A 13,616-nucleotide genomic window follows, 5' to 3' on the forward strand; every position below is an offset into this window, starting at 1 on the left:
TTCAGGCACAGCAATGCAGGGCTGAGGCGTAGCAAAGGGACAGAGAAGGACGTGATGCCTCCTGGCAGGAGCTCCCAGGGGCTCTGCCATGAAGCCGTACCATCCCCTCTCTCCAAGTGTTTCCACTGTTGAAGCTGTGACTGAATTGGGGCAGACAAAGGCACTTCAGTGGTGCACCAAGGGCCCCATTGAACATCACAGAGCAAGGAGCCATTCTGCCTTCTCCTTCCTGGGAAGGGCTGGCTGGCAGTGAGGGTAGGGCTCCTCTTGGTTCCCCATCCCACCAGGGAAGAGGCAAAAATTAAGCAATCCATAGCAGTGTTTGTGCAGGCTGTTAGAGAAGGGAGAAGAGCTGCATGGACATTGCATAGTGAAATCCTTCCAGCTGGAAGGTGGCTGGGTAGAGCTTGTTGCATCCCAAACAGAATGAATATTTAATGCCTTAATCTGCCTTTTCCTGGGGTTTTAGCTGGACTGCACACTTGCTCTGCCTTCCTTTTGGGCTCACCAGATCTCAGCTCTTGGCTTTGAAAGGCGATGTGTAGCTTTCTCAGGTAGGGGCAGGAGGATCCCTGGCAAGCAGAGGGCTGACTTTGTAGGCAACTGCAACTGGCTGCTCAGAGTCCAGTATTGCTGCTTGATGTCTCAACAAAATGCTAATGCTCCTGAGTAGTGATGATGGTTTTTACATGTCAAATTCCCTTAAATATGTTGCTGCTACTAAAGTATCTGTAAAAGTAAGGGTTAGAGTGCTAGAGATTGCAGTGCTCTCTTTTTAAGCTGTCTACAGAGAAGCTTTTCCTTCTCCTATTTCTTCCTAGTCTTATCCATGCATCAGGAGGCAGTGCCTGAGGAACAGCCCGTCCCAGACCAACCCCTGGGCCAGTGGTCCCATCCTGCGGGGGAGAAGGGGCTGCGTGGGGACCCGGTGTGGGGCAGCGTCACAGTCAGGGGCTTTTGGTCACTTGCTCTTTTGTTTAGTGGTTTAAACCTTTTTGAAAGCTGTGATGCTGTCTCATCACTCTGCGGTTGGGGAAAGGTGGGGGGTGGTGGGGTGTGTGTATAAACATAAACTGGTATCAGAGACAGTGCCAGCAGATGGCACTCAAGAATACACAGCCTGATACCTGGGGACTGGAGGAACCGGTGCTCTATGGAGAAAGTGGTTTCCCTGGCGGCTCTCTGCTCGCCCCTGTGAGGAGCTCTGGAGGGGTACAAGCCGTGCTGTGCGTTAATCCCACCATACCTGAAAGCCCCGTGGAGATGTGGCATCTGAGGCACCCCAGAATATTCCGAAGCAGGAGGTGATGTGCACTGGTACTCCGTGGTCCAGCCACTGTGCCAAGAGGTGCTGGCACCAGCCCCTTCCTCCACCCTGGAACCCCCAAAGTACCCATGGGGAGTGATGCTGAAGTGGCTTTTTCAGCAATGGGAAAAAAATACATAGTTTATTTGTCAAAGGGTTTGCAGTGATCAGAGGGCAACTTTCAATGGAGACCTGGGCAAATGCTACTGTATCCATGCTTGACATCCCCATAAAACTCAACGTGGGCAGAGCTCGTCCAGCTTTCTCAGGTATGGAGTGTGTCACCGCGAGTGTGCCTGTGGCACTGTAGGGTCACTTGCCCATATCCAGGACAGGTAGGTCATCTTCAGCTTGTTAGCAGCATCTCTACCACATCTCACTGTTGGCATGCCCAAGGCCAAGGCATCCTTCCCATCCTAGCTAGCATGTCACCTGCTGCTTTGCATGCTTCTCATCATTTAGGCCGGTTTCTGTGTGATTCCTTCTGCACCAGCTCCACAGCAAGTGATCTGCCATAAACAACAGCATAGAGACATGGGCGTTGTCCATTAGAAATGAGGCAAGATACTTACAAAGCTATCTGAAAATCCCTCATAACTTGCCCAAGTGTTTATCGTTGGGTCTGGTAACATATTAATTGTTGCATGACTTGATGACACCTGTGTTCTTTTTAAAAAAATGTAATTTATTTGACAAATATTTCTTCACACACTGTCATAATAACTAGAAGAAGAGACTTGCAGGGTGAAACTGTCCCCTGACTTGCATCGATTTAGTGATTAGTGTCATGTTCATCTTTAATTTTGTAATTCATATGCATTAACCTGAAAATGTTCTTGCAATTTTCTTTTCCTAGATCAGTTTCAAAGTACAAAAGCAGCTTCTGTTCATCTCAGGGAATCTGAGAGCAACTGTCTCTTGTAGGGCCCTAAACAAGAAGGAGGTGGACTGGGAATCTCTAAAGAGTATTTAAATTATTAAATTTATCATTTGTTCAAATCTGTGATTAAAATAGTATTTATCTGGTTTACTTCAACTGTTTGAAGACTTTTAATATAGTTATTCAGTCCAAAACCCAAAAACCTTCAACTATCTCTGCACGACCTAATTGTTGTAGTTGGTACATAAGTAGTGTGGTCCAGTTCTAATCTTGTTTGCTTTAGTTATAGGCTGGCCCAGTTTCACTGACTGTAAGGAAATTAATCTCTGTTTTACAGTACTTTGTACAGCTTATTGCACCCTGCACCATCTGTGTGCTCTTGCTTGCACTCTGTCACACTAACATAGACTCATTTTAGGACAGAGATGGGTAGATCAGACCGAAACGATAGAAGCAAAGTCATATCCAGGCAGCAGTGCTGAGTTAAGTGGAGATCTGGGGGTGATTACTGCAGTGCTGTGCCTGAACTTCTGTGGCTGTGCCACGCAGCACTCTGCACCGGTGTCCAGGCTCTTCTCTTCACCAGGACACCTCCAGGCACCTGAAGACATCATGTTGCGATGAGCAGATATCATGTACTGTTTAATTTCCTTGTTTAGTTTTGATGGTTTTAATCCAAAAGCTATTCTTGTTATACATGTGCCTTCACGTATTCCTGTTCTTGATAACACACACATCCTCTTGCCATCTAAAATTAACAGGTTTGTGGTTGGCACCATCTCCACTCTGCTGGAGTTAAGGCTCTTTGCTGTAGAATGCCATGGGCAGGACTGGCTCTTTCGGGGAGCTGAAAATGGGGTTCACCCAAAGTGCTGGTGGAAATGGTAAAAGGGTCTGTGAGCACTTATTATTGAATATTATAATGAAATGCACAGGTTTTTGCCTAGGCTGGTGGCCTCATGGAAGAGCCAAGAGCAAGGGGACCTACTGGTCCTCACTCGGAGGGGGGATGCTGAGAAAAGAGCCTCCGACCCAGGTACCCAATCTGTAAGGCAGCCTCCAGTGCTCACTAGCTGCAAATCAGCCACATGTCCATCGCAGGAGAAAGGGAACTCCTCCAGTCTGTGAACGCAGTTTATTTTGAAATGTGTTATGAACTCTTGCAGTAAATATCCAGCTTCTCTTGTGACACAGTGAACAGGCTCTAATGCAGCCTGGCCAAAGACGCACTGTCCCCTTTCCAGCTCAGATGCCACATGTCCCACGCGGGCGGTGGGAAGGGCGAGCATACCCCTGCTGAAGGGATCCTCTCAGCCAGGCAGGGGAGCTGTGCCTACAGGTTTGGGGCACTGCTGTTCCAGGAAGGATGCTCATCTCGAGGTCAGGTGGGAACAGAGATTTCCTCCTTGTTCTCAGCCATAAATTGTTCTTCTGGAGCAAGGTGGGGAAGCTCAGGTGCAAAAGCTTAACTAGGTTATAAGTTTATCTATCCAACCTGATAAGCTACAGAATATTCCAGAATGTGAAATTTATTTCTTTCATGTGTTAATTGTAAGCAAAACAGCGATTTCAGTCACTGGAGTCTCTCATTTCCTAGATGAGCACTGGCATCAGTCATGCAGTTCCTCAGGTTTTTGCATTGAGCATCTGTGAACTTTTTTCCTAGTGGAACAGTTTCTTACAAATGAAATATTTTATTTGTGTATCAGATCCCTTTTAATAGAATCACGCTCTCTATTCAAGAAAGCAGATCTGATGAAACATCCCATTTCAGTGAGGGCAATTTAGGCTCGACATCAGGAAAACCTAGATAATGATTAAAATAGTGAGGCACTGCTATGGGTTGCCAGGAGAGCTTAAGGAAACTCCATCATGGGAAGTCTTTAAGAATAAGTTTGGCAGCTATTATCAGGAATGATTTACCTGCAATTAATCTTGACTTGGAGCAAGAGAATGGACTGGATTCCTTCTTACTTGTTTTGCATTATTTCCAAGAAATTCTTAAAAAAAACCAAACTGAATTTAGATGGTTCAGTATTACCAAATGTTCCTTCCCCTCTTTCTAAGGGATTTTTTTACTAAATTTCAACTAAACATGCAAACAGTTGAGCACACTTTGTAATTCATGTCACATGTCAAGGTCTAAACTTCTTGAGGATGTAGCTCCATCTCCCTAAATATTTAAATATTTTTCCTTCTACTCCCATTGCTTAATATGTTTGTTGTGTTGCAAACAGCTACCTTGAGTTGCTGTTTCTCCACTCATGCCAAACCTAGGCAATTTTACTGAAAGGAGTCAAGCTGCAGCCACCTTGCAGAGCAAGGCTGAGCCAAGCCTTTTATTTCCGCAAATAAGAATTAGAACAGCAAGCATTTTAAGCAAATATTATTCACCTGAACTTAAAGGAAGAGCTGAGCATCCAGAAAATTACTCATTATGCAGGCGAAGTGCATGCACTACCTTGAAATGTTGTCTTAAGGGATGTTTTATTAAATACATGAATGAACTGACTAACAGCAAAACTGGTGCAGAATGCTGATGGTATCTTCTACCTCTAAAACCTCGATGGAATTTATTATTTGCTTAATTTCTAATTTAGAAAAGCAATGATATTAGTCATTCTTTACATTTGCTCCTCCAAACTCAATGAACATATATTTAACTGCAACTTTATGTATTCAGAATTAGTATTTTAGCCTTGTATATTAAAATGCATTAAGATGCATCCAAAAAAAGATGTAAAATGTACAGATTCCTTCTGTTTGTCTTACTGCAGTGTTGGACAGAAGACAGACAGCAATCTGAAAATAACTGCCTTTCACACCTAAAATTCATATGCATCCTGACTATTCAGAACAACCAAATAGCCCCAGATCAGAACAAATATTGCATGCCCTCTTTTAAACATATTTATCATTCCTTTGAGACATATTATTTTGGCTAATTCCAGTTTAAATATTACTGTTCAGAAGCAAAATCGGTTTACCCTGACAGCAGGGATGAATGTTTATAGCCTCCATCACAAGTTCTGTCAGTGGCCTAACACTACCCAAACACTGTTTGTTGCAGAAACAGGCCACCGAGTTGTCCAATGCACTGGGCAGCTCTTCTGGAGAGCTGCCCATCTGGCACTGAATTGCTCATTAGCAGCGTCTATTCTGTGACGGTGATGGTGGTGATGGATGGATTCCAGGCTTGAGGAATAGAAGCTGTACCTGGTGAAAAGCCAAAGCTGGGGTTGGTGTGTGTGTGGAAGTAGGAAAGTTTAGACATGATTTGTTTAAAGGAGATCACGTGGCTGTGGAAAAGGAGTTTGTTCTTGGTGAGCGCTTGGCTGGCCAGGAGGTGGCCTTTCGGTGGCTTTGCAAGCCTGAGACAATAACCAGTGAAATCTGCAATACTAATAACAGATATACACCAGTTAATATTTCCTGATAGAGCCGGGCCAAAGCTTGAGTTACTTTCCAAATACCCATGACTTTGCAGGTTGGAATTAAAATAGAATATTTATGCAAACCACACAACTGATTTTGGCTGTAGGATGTGAAAAACTTGCCTGATGAGCTTTTGCCAAATAAAGCCACCCTGGGTTTTATTTTGCAGCAGCTTTTCCAGGCGAGGATACTTTTCAGAAAATGAAATCCATTGACCTAGGCCAGGCCAGGAAATGAGGGAAGGGTGCATAAAGGTTATAACCATCTAACTTTTAAAATATTTAAATCCACCCTTATATAAGTTCACTGAATCCAGCGTAGGTTGCTCTTTGACCCTCATGAACTTGCAGCCAAGATCACGTGAGAGCAGAAAAGCTCATTTCTGACCTCAGAACTGTCTCACAGTACTGAAAATCTGCAAAACACTGGAAGGATTAGTAACATTTTATGTGCAAAACCATTTTCTCACTTTTGTTGTTGTGGTGGTGGTTTTGTTTGTTGGGGTTTTTTTGTCAGTAAATGAGCATGTCCAGTAAGTAATTGCCATCCCTAGTCTGCCATCGGGAGCAGGAGGACTGGTACCCAGTACCCTTGGTACTTACAAGATCAGACTTACAAAGATGCTTCATCTCCATGAAGTCCTGTGGTTATCCAAGCTACGTTCAGACCCTTATTTTCTCCATTCACTTCACAATATAGGTCAAGCACGGGGAATCTGTGTAGAAAAAGAACCTGAGTTGATGAGGAAGCAGCTCTCTCCATTTCCAATTCAGACCTTTGATACAGTATTTCTGGCCAAACCAACTGGAGCTAGGCTCTTAAGTGCTCCACCTATCCAGCTTCAGAGCCTTTGAGGCTCCAGCCTTTAAGAAAGCGAAAGAACCAGCCTCTCCCATTATTCCTAACTCATTATTTGTGCACAAGTAACTTGCGCTTCAGCACCTGCTCTGTGAACATCTGCATCCTTGCACAGGCAGCAGAGGTGCACAGAGCTGAGGTTTGAAGGCATCAGGCACGTTGCCCAGTGCCTCATTTCTATGGTTTGCTCACTATAAACATCTTCTAAAGACACTGGAAAGATACATCTGTTTCTTCTAAAGGTCTGTTTGCGTTCAAATTGGAAATACAAGTAGAAGAGGTCTGCAGTTGGGTCACTAAGGTAGCATTCTCCTCCTGGCTGTGGGAAAGCATAGTGGGGATTGCTCTATAAAATCTGCAGCCACACTTTAAATGTTTTTCAGAATTTATCTTCAGCTACTCCTTATCTTTCCAGCTGCAAAAAACTTAAACGTGTGAAAAAAACTTCATCTCTCTTACTTTTTCTTAGTCTCCCTTTTCCCTTTTCTCAGGGTAAAATGCCTCCAGGGAAAAGCGCAAGGAACAACGCAGAAGCTGACGACGTGTCAGTGCCTTACCTCTCGTGAGATGGATGTGCTAGGGCTTTGGCACCACAGAATAGCTAAAGGCAGTCAGATATGGTGAAAGAAATGATGAAACCAGATGTAATAGTGATTGAAACCACTTCTACTGATTCATACTTCTAATGTATTTCTCGGTCCTGGCATTTCATCGCTGTATATTTCTCTCCTGGAATTTGTTATGCTCTGTGTGTGTGACATCACCAGCTGTGGAAATGATTGTGTGGTCACTAAAAACCATAGCTCTAGGTGAGAAATGGGCAGTAGGAACAAAGTATTAATGTGTAGTTTTCTGTTCTTGTACACATCTTATTAGCACAAAGGGAAGGAATGGATTCCATGGAATAATTTTGGTGGGGAGGGACCTCCAGAGGTCTATAGTACATCCTCCCATGCCAGTAAGATCACCTTGCTCGGGGTCTCGCCCAGCGTCAGTCCTTACCTGCAGTGCCTGTGAGCCATTGCTAGCTCCCTGAGACAGCCACAGCTCTTCTTTGCAAACCAAAGACATGCCTGAAAAATGGAAACTTTTAATCATCAGCCTGTCTGAAAGTAGTTACCACCCCCTACAACTGTAAATATATCTTACGAACAGCTAGATTTTCTATATGTCAGAGCTACCTGTCAGTTTCTACCGTACTTAGCAAGCGGGCAGCTTTCTGTCCATAAGCCTCACGTTAGCAAACTGAGCACTCGTCCTTCCTGCTCCACACAGAGATGTGGCCACTGCTTCCCTGGACAGGGTGCTCGTAGGGGACCGAAGGGGAGCCTTGGAAAAGTGCTGAGCTATTTCTTCCCCACCTAGCAGGGACTGGACACCACAGCTAGGCAGCATCCTGCTGAAATTCACTCTTATATGGCTTAGCTTGGCCAAAAGCTTCATGAGCCAGAGCAATGTTTGGGTTTGTGATCATATCCAAAACTGAATTTGTTTTGCCAGGGTTTCGCTATGAAAATTGCTTACAGCTCCATTGACTGGCTGTGCTGCCCCTGCAGCATCAATTCTATCCCTGGCTGACACCTTTGATTTTGGAAGTTGTCTCCATTTTCCAGAGAAAAGTATGTACATTAGCTATTTTTGGATAGCATATATTTAATCTCCTGCAAGAAACAGAGCAATTCACTTGTTCCTTATTTCCAGAGCCATTACGTTTCTCTTGGTGACAGCTCCAAGGAACAGAAATCCTTAGCTTGTTTAATGTCTTCATTTGGGTGATCGAAAGACACCTAACCAAAGATCCGCTTCTGTACCACTGTGAGGAAAATAGCATACAGCACTGTCTAGGTAAAACACCTTCTCTTTCATCTTGGGTAGAAATAATGTTAAAAAGGAACCAGGTTTTGGATGGTTCCTGTATCTGCTTGGAAGCCAAATTAAAACGCTACTGACTGTTCATCATTTTCCCTGGTCATTCTTCTATTTTATGCTTAGTTGAGCATAAACTGTCGTCTTTGCACCATGTAAAGTCTATTTAGACTCTTTGCTCAAGTGAAAAATGAGTTGTTATCTGTGCCAGTACTGAAGCGTTTGGGGAGAAATCTGGGACAGTCGCAGGGGCTGCCAACGGAAATAACCGGTGGAAGATTTGACTGTGTTTAATTGAAAACACATAGAGCAGAGGCATAGATTGTGAGCTGCTTGTGATGGAAAAGTGACTGAAAGTAAGCAGTGACTGGAAAGGGGCTGAAGAACACAGCTTGGGGGATTCTTAAGCCTGTCCACAGATTTGCTCCACACATGGGTACTTGAGAGAGCTGGGCTGCTGGCAAATTGTAGAAGTGCTTGATATTGCTAATAGTTGGAGTGGCCTCTTTCTCAAATCAGAAAATGCAAATCTTGCTGGAGTGTTCCAAGTTCATCAATGTACAGCTTGACAGCAATTGTCCTGATATTCTGATGTGTTTGCAAATTTGCTTAGAAAATAAATAATAAATAATAAAAAAAGGTACAGCAGTGGCTGTCCTGGAAATGCAGGCTGGGCTTTGAGCACGCGTTGGTGGTTGCAGCATGTGCAGGGGCCATTGCTCACTGCAGGGAACACCCCTTTCCTGTGGCGCTGCAGGAAGGATATCCTCACTAGAGCTGAGGCACCACTCACTTAAATACCAGGTTGCACTTGTGGGTTGAGGCTAAGTGCGGGGAACTCCAGATGAGATTAACACCGCTGAGGCGAAAGCAGCGGCAGTCAAGATCTGGATTTGGGTCCAAGGTAAATAACAAGTTGAAACAAGGTAAAGAACATAGGGTCATGCCACTGGAACAGTGTGCAAAAATACCAACTCTGTTACATGCTGGGTACGGATGCAGTAGCTTTAATGAGGAGACTGACAGCTGAGGCACCGGCTAATGCTGTTTGGTCTGGTACAGACTAAATCGTTTATTTATATATAGTACAGATTCTCACATGCAGAGAAAAAGCTTCAGTGTTTAGTCAGCAGTTTTTGGTTAGTTAGTTAAGGGGCTTTTTGTTAATGGCTGCTATTTCAAAAACTGATTGGAAAGCCACAAGACATTTGCAGAAGCTCTCACTTTGGTTGTTACGGATGCAGGCTCACCTGTGACTCAGTATCTTCGGTCTTCCAAAGCAACGCTCGTGGCTGCAGGACACCTCAACGTGTCTCTAAGCTGGTGGTACTATGAGGGTGCCAAGAGCCAACAGGACAAGGGTGGCCCACTGCCCCATGCTGCTATCAAAGCATCTTTGGTAGGTCCTTCTCTGGTCCAGGTCTCTTGCTAAACACCAAAAAGTACAGCCTTGTCTTTCTAACTTCTGTTACCAAACTGCCAGTTAAAGGACCTTTTCAGACCCATTTCTCTCTTCCGCTTTCCAAGGCACATGCCTTGGATCATGCACACAGCCCACAAGCTCCCCGTGGGCTCGTTTACTTTGACTTCGCTCCCTCTTCTACTGTACCTTACACCAGAGCAAGGTGTGTCCTTGAATGCGGATGTGTGGAAAGGTCACCCAACAATGGGACAGTTATTTTTTGAGAGTTTTGATAGCAAATATTTCTTTCTTGCTGGCATCAGCAGCTATAGGATGGAAAAACACACCAAGGAATGTTTTATCATCCCTTAGAAAGTGACACTGTCTATTCAAAACTGTACTCTGCTGAGGAGTCGCGCCGTTGTTTGGGGAGACGAGGAGTTGTTGAATAACCTTTGGATTCCTACCTACACTAGGCAAAGAGTGGAAGATGTTTGTAAAATAACTTTCTCTTTCTGATATCTTTCTTCCCAAACTAAAGAGCTGCTAGTATGGTCAGCACCATTCTATGTCTTCAAAAACCAAATGTGTTGGGACAGACAAGAAATTCAGGGGTGTTTGGGAGCAACATCACTGCATGCTGTTTGTAGCCTGGGTAGGATGGACCTGGAGAAAAATAAATAAAGTAAGCATGGTTTTAAATTCTCACAGAGAAAGTGGAATAGGTTTCTTTTTTTCTCTGACTCCTTTTCTTTCTCTCTCTGTGTCTCAGGTACATGCACAGGGCCATGTTTTTCCAGATTTCTAATTTACTCTAAATCTACCTGATTGACTCAAAGCACTAAAAAGAAAACAAACTTCCATTTCTCTGGTATTTAGCAGCCCTTCAGTGTGGCAGACACCTAACACCTGTGCCATAATGCTAGCACATCTGTTATTAGAAGCAGCTAGCAGTGGGAAATCACAGGCTGTGTATTCTCTATGGTTACCCACAACACAAGAGCTGGAAGATGAAACATTTCAGGCCAGAGGAACAATTCATTACCTCAGAGTCAGAGGAAACACACATCAGGCTTTTTAAAACCATCAAATGTTCATGCTGAACTGTTCACCTGCCTTTGCCCTTTCGGCTGCACCGCTCCCCTCCTCTCGCTACTGGCTGCACGGCAGCTGGCCCCCATCCCGCCTCAGCCTTCCCCTTGTGCCACTTGCCCAGGGTGTCCCCCCTTCCCGGAGCGAGCTGGGGCTGCTGGCTCCCCCAGGCAGTGCCTCCCTCTCCCTCTGACCACAACGCATCCAATTTTCCAACCAGCAATGGACTGTCAAATGTTGGTGACACCTGAAGCTTGTATCCAATGAAATGACCTTCCCATTATGGATTTGCTCTTTGTAATGTAGGAATGTGGCTTTTGTTTCGCTCGTGTTAGCAGAGCAAATTGCAGTATTACAGGAAATTGGTGTGGTTGTTCAGTTGGTGATGAAATCATGTTTAAATCGCATTTAAAAAAACATTAAAGAGGGCTGCTGCTCTACCATGGCAATAAGCACGTCACACCACTCTGATAGGAGGTGACCAATCTATTTTAAAAGGTGCTACAGAGAGCAACTCCATCTAACCTTCCTTAACATCTCAATATTTTACCTGGCTAATCTCTGAATTACAGATGATTCTCATTACCATTCGTAAATCTCAGATACTACACAAGCGGTATTAATTAGCATTTTTCAGTGCACTGGGAGGCGGGAAGTTGAATACTTTGAGGATAACCATTTCATAAACTGTACTTCTGAAGTTGTTCACCTCTTGTGGTCCAAATACTTACAATTTTAGGTCAGGAGGATTGCCAGGCCCTAAGATAGTATGTAAGAGTTATGTTCCTATGTCAAGCCATGTTTCCAGTGATGGGATACCGTTTGCTGGGATTTCTGTCTCTGAAAGGTGACGCAAGGCAGAAAAAAATCTTTCTTGCTAAGAAATTATTCTGAAATTTCAGAGGAACAGAAGTATAATGGTCTGAGTTATGTAATTTGCTCCCCCCGCTAAAAAGCCACAACTTAGATGAACAATTTACACCAAAGCACCCAGAATACTTAGAACTGGGACCTGACCTTCCCCCACGGTGGAAAAGGAGAGTAAATTCTGGCTGATTTTAGTTACTTGACTTTTACTGTTTCTTTGCTACAGTTGTACAAAAGTGGTGGTGTTGAGGTTGGAACTGATCCCTGCTCCAAGAATAAATTAGATAATATACACTGATAATTGTTGCTTTGTTGAAAAGCCAAAGAAGGGCTTACATGGTCATCCTGATCTCTAAGTGAGGGGGTTTGACCTGGTACTAAAAGTTAAGCAGAAGAAAAGGCTGTCTCTTAAATAGAGATAGTCTACACAGAAAGCAACAAATCTGACTTCTGTTTGGCTTCTCTCTTGGAGACAATTATTTCTAGAAACACAAATTAATGTACTGGATTAAACCTCACCACAGTGCCTAAGTGAATTCACTTCATATAAAAATACTAGGAAACAAGCTTTTAGCAAGAGTTGCCTGGATTATTCTGGTCTGACCTCTGTATGGGACTTGAAGATGACAGTAACGTGCCTGTTCATTCCCATTCACTGCCCATGCACAAAAGGTGTTTGTCCAGGGCAACAAATTGGAGTGGCTGCTGCAGGCGTGGTCACTGCTCTGTCCTTAGGGAACTACTGGAATTTACACAGAAAGGCCAAATAAATAACATAAACATCTTCCAGTCTTTAATCTTGCTGAATAAAAAGGATCCGGTACTAAATAGTGATATTAATTGGGCATATCAATCTCAAATTATTTGAATGGAAACCATTAAAATCTAAGTGCTTTATTATCAGAGTAGGAAATGGTTTATTTTTCTTTAAAAATAAAGCAGCTCCTCAGAACTTGCATTAGCATTCATTGGGTGTAAGAACTCCTTTTCAAATCCCCAGTGATGTTGCTGGCCGCCTTTAGGTGTTGCTTCCTCAAGCGTCTGACCTGGCACTTTTGGGCAAAGCTCTGAATATGAGGAGTTGTTGCAGCAGTTTTCCATCACAGCCCAGCTTTGCTTTTGCTGCTGAGGTGGGAAATGGCAGTCTCAACCTAATTGTCCCAAAGTTTTCAACCTGTTACTAGGCAAAGGACATTTTGAAATGTCCATCTTTCTCTGAAGTTACCCCAGTGTCCAAGGGAAGAACATTTGATCCCCAGCTTTTCCATCCCTCAGTAGATCCTCCTTCAACTTGTAACGCTTCCCCATACCTATTTCATTAGCAAATACATTTTTCATATCTTTACTGAAAACTATATTAACAATTCATTACTTTGTGTTTTTTGATGTTGTACGGTTGGGGCTTTTTATCAGAAAAGTTGTTCTGTTTGTCCAGACTACGCTCAGTAGTCTCAAATATGTGTTTTATTCTCAAATAAATGTTTAGCTCTGTCCTCGTGTAGCATAGCATGAGCTGTGCATTTCCAGTGCTTTCATGACAAAGCCTTCCTAAAAGTGGTTTCTTGGGATGACACTTGTATAACTACTGATCTTTAGTCATTACAAATACATTTTTTGATAGTAAAAGCAAGCCACAAGACATCTGCCTGTATGTGGTGTGCTTAAACATAAATGGCCACTCTTGTGCTGAGATGTGCTCTGGAACAACTGGAAAAAACCACCCATTTATTCCTTTAGGAGACAAAGGTTTGATTAAGCTGCTTGTTACCGCTTTTGCACTCATGCAATGCAAGAAACTATAATCGTAAATGCATTTGGAATGATATGCAGCTGCATGACTTGATTTTGTTCAAAAAATATCATAAAAATTGCTGAGCAAGGGAAACGTGTACTCTGTGCAAGGGAAAATG

The sequence above is a fragment of the Falco cherrug genome, chromosome 8 (assembly GCF_023634085.1).
Source record: "Falco cherrug isolate bFalChe1 chromosome 8, bFalChe1.pri, whole genome shotgun sequence".
Lineage (NCBI taxonomy): Eukaryota > Metazoa > Chordata > Aves > Falconiformes > Falconidae > Falco > Falco cherrug.